At 40.3% G+C, this 3,909-nt stretch overlaps 1 pseudogene; it reads left to right on the top strand.

Moving 5' to 3' along the window:
* Positions 1–1,240: 1,240 nt before the first annotated feature.
* LOC131042013 (L-type lectin-domain containing receptor kinase IX.1-like) lies at positions 1,241–3,633 on the top strand (annotated as a pseudogene).
* Positions 3,634–3,909: the final 276 nt, after the last annotated feature.

The following is a 3,909-nucleotide window of genomic DNA, read 5'->3' as shown; positions in this document are numbered from 1 at the left end:
CAAATAACTTTTAAACAGTTCATTCCGATAGTAGATCATAAAATATAATCAAAACTTCAACTAAAAAAATTGCTTACATGAATAATTTCAAAAAGTACATGACTAAACTATCATAAATTGTGGAAATTTCCTAAGACTCAACACAAAATAGAAAAGAAGTAAAGAATATTTGATGCTGATGAAATTTCCTAAGACTCAACACAAAATAGAAAAGAAGTAAAGAATATTTGCTGCTGATGAAACTAATTACAATGTTGGTTAAGTGACACTTATTATAAATGTTTCCCTAGTACGAGCTCCAGAAAACCATTACCAAATGTTACATGGACATGAATTTGGGGCCCGGACCATTTCCAATGGAGGGGTAATCTTCTAAATAGTATAAAAGAGGCTTCGAGATAAATTTGTTGTGTGAACCAGTGGGAGAAGAAAATGATGTATGCATTATCGAGATCGATGATACCGATGTACTTGTAATGCCGGACGATGTCGATGTCATAGAAGTTCCATTCACGATCATATGAAACCACCCTACACCAATATAATATGAAACCGAAAAGGACAATCAGATAGTAATCATGCTTGGCCGACTCATCGTTAATAATAATTTGGACGCATAAATAAGGGTAAATGCCCTATATTTTTGCAATGAAAGGGTCACAAATTACACGATGAAAGTCGCGGTATTATCAATGTCCTTGTCGGATCACAATAAGACGTGGACAGTATTTTTTTAATTAATTGAAAATAAATAAAAAGTTGTATTCTGATTTATTCTATTTTTTAAATTGAATAATAAAGATGGTGAATGATAAATTCTAATTTCTACACAGTAATCAATTTGATTGGGTCTGATTGTGTCTGCTAGTCTCAGACAACTTTTTGTTTGATGTTTTCTTTTGTTGCTAAAAATAAAGTTGTACTCTGATTTATTCTATTTTAAAAATTGAATAATAAATATGGTAAATAATGCATTCTGATTTCTACATACTAATCAATTTGATTGTGTCTGATTTCTATATAGTAATCAATTTGATTTTTATATATCCGTGGTAGTTGCCTATTTTGACTGGCCACTTGTATATTTGTGATCCTTTGAACGCGGATTAGGGAGGAAAATTCTGCGTTTACCCCCATTTTGCGGATCTACAACTGTGCCTGCAATGAAGTGACGAAGCGTTTTGTTGTCGACTATGACCCGGTCAAGCCTGATTACTTTTTTATATACGTTCTGCCTTAAGTCTCTCTCAGTCTCGGCACACATACTGCCAGGGTACTCATGGCTCTGATTTCTCTTCACCCTCTGTGCTTCGTTGTTGTCTTTGCTTCGATTTTTGTCGCACAGGCAGGAACTGTCAACTTTACTTTTCCTCCTCAAGACAATTTAGTAAAGTACAACGACACTGTTTTTAAAGACGGTGCGATAGATCTCACCAAAAATGAATACAAGAGTAACCTGGGTTCGAGTATTGGTTGGGCCACTTACAATGAGCCGATTCCTATGTGGGATAGCTCTTCTCAGGCGCTGGCAAATTTCACTTCACATTTTCAGTTCCGCATTCAGCGACACAGTTCTGGCGGGGATGGAATCACTTTTTTCATAGCCCCCTTCGACGCTGAACCGCCTGTCAACTCGTCTGGGAAGTGGCTAGGCCTGTTTAACCGGATAATCGACGGAAATTCATCTAATCAGATAGTTGCTGTTGAGTTCGACACATACAAGAACAATTTCGACCCGGATGACAACCATGTGGGAATCGACGTCAATTCAGCAGATTCTAATGAGACCGTTTCACTAAACCAAACTACAGGCAATTGGCTTGCCAGCGAGACTCTCTCGAACGAGAACAAATGGGACGCATGGGTGGATTACGATGGCGGAGCAAAGCAGATCCAGGTATTTCTTTTATATAACCCCTCTGGTAATACCAGTAACATCTCTAAACCAGGAACCCCAATCTTGTCGTATAAAATAGATCTCAGCAAGTTTGTACCGGAGAACGTCAAAGTTGGGCTTTCAGCTTCCACTGGATCGGCAAGCGAAACCCACACAATTTACTCTTGGAATTTCTCGTCTAAATACTCTTGGGAAATCTCCACTGGAAATGAAGGTTCCGTAAGAGTTGTTTTGATTTCAGTCTTTGCCAGCTTGTTTGTCCTTTGCTGTTTCATATTCGCAGAAAAAGAATGTCCGGTGACGAGGGTAGAGAAGAAAGCGACGTGGAGCTGGACGAATGGTTTGCTCAAGGCCCCCGCAAGTTTTCATATGCTGAGCTCAGTGCTGCCACCAGAAACTTCAGCGACGACGAGAAGCTTGGTGAAGGAGGGTTTGGAGGCGTGTATAAAGGCATTTTGCCTTCCACAAATGAGTCCGTGGCTGTAAAGAGAATATCCGAGGGTTCGAAACAAGGAAGGAAAGAATATATTACAGAGGTGACCATAATTAGCAAGCTGAGACATCGTAACCTTGTACAACTCTTGGGGTGGTGCCACCAAAAGGGCGAATTTCTTTTGGTGTACGAATTCCTGCCGAATGGAAGTCTGGATAACTATTTATTCGAAGAGCAAAAGGTTGTCATGGATTGGGATCGAAGGTACAGCATTGCATGTGATATAGCGTCTGCTCTTGTTTACCTTCACGAGGATTGGGAACAGCGTGTTGTGCACAGAGACGTGAAGGCAAGTAATGTGTTGTTGGATTCTGATTTCAACGCAAAGCTGGGAGATTTTGGCCTGGCTAGACTGGTGGGACGCGATCATGCAGCCTCTCATACGACCGTGGTGGCGGGGACATATGGGTACCTGGCACCCGAATGTGTATATACGGGAAAGGCCAGTACAGAATCTGATGTGTTCAGCTTTGGAGCCGTCACTTTAGAAATCGCCTGTGGGAGGCGACCGGTGGATCGGAGCTTGGATAAAAGACTGGTCGAATGGGTTTGGAATTTGTATAGCCAGGGGAGGCTCTTGGATTCAGCAGATAAAAAATTGGAAGGGAATTTCAAAGGCAAGGAAATGGAGCGGCTGCTGTTGCTGGGATTGTTGTGTTCTCATCCTGATCCAAAAGCGAGGCCTAAAATGAAAGAGGTGGTAAAGATTTTGAAATTTGAAGCCCAGTTGCCAAATATTCCTCTGAATTTGCCTGTAGCTGTATATGACAGTGCCATCCTTCACTCGTCGTCGATGCCGACCGGGTATGGAACTTCTATGACGTCGACCTCATCCGGCATTACAGGTACATCTGTATCATCTGTATCAGTTTCTTCTCCTTCTACTGGTTCGCGCACCGAAGTCATGTCCATGCCTCTTTTATACCATTCAGAACATCACCCCTCGATTGGAAATGGTCCGCGCGCTGAATTCATGTCCATGTAACATTTGGCTAGGGTTTTTTGGAGCTGGTAATAGGAATCATTTATAATAAGCGCCACTTGACCAGCCTTGTAAGAAAGTAAGACAGGCAACGAAAGTTTAGTAGTGGAGCTGTTCATGAGCATGCTATTTTTAAGAGTTAATGAAAGTTTAGTAGTGGAGTTGTTTCATCAAGAGTCTAATCTATAATTTAGGGAGTGTTCAAGCTAAGGTTGCAGTTTTTGTTATCAAACAAATGGGAGTGGAGATATGTAAATATAATGTGACTACTACTTATGTTCTTTTATTTTCACTTTGTCTATAGTACAAGGAGGAAGCTACTGAATGCTTCTGTCTGAGGAGAAGGCACTCTACATCATCATTTCTTATAAATTATAGTGTTACAAAGGAGTTATTAAGTTCACTCTGCTTACTATTATTCAATTATTTTTATTGAAAGGTTGTTTCAGAATGAGTTTTGACTCGTTGATTGAGTTTCTTTTGGTTAACCATCCATCTAAATTGGTTGCTCTTGGTTTTTGTGTATGTTAAAAAATC

Source organism: Cryptomeria japonica, unplaced genomic scaffold (assembly GCF_030272615.1).
Source record: "Cryptomeria japonica unplaced genomic scaffold, Sugi_1.0 HiC_scaffold_918, whole genome shotgun sequence".
Lineage (NCBI taxonomy): Eukaryota > Viridiplantae > Streptophyta > Pinopsida > Cupressales > Cupressaceae > Cryptomeria > Cryptomeria japonica.
The sequence above is the reverse complement of the archived record's forward strand: the minus strand, read 5'-3'. Positions and strand labels throughout refer to the sequence as shown.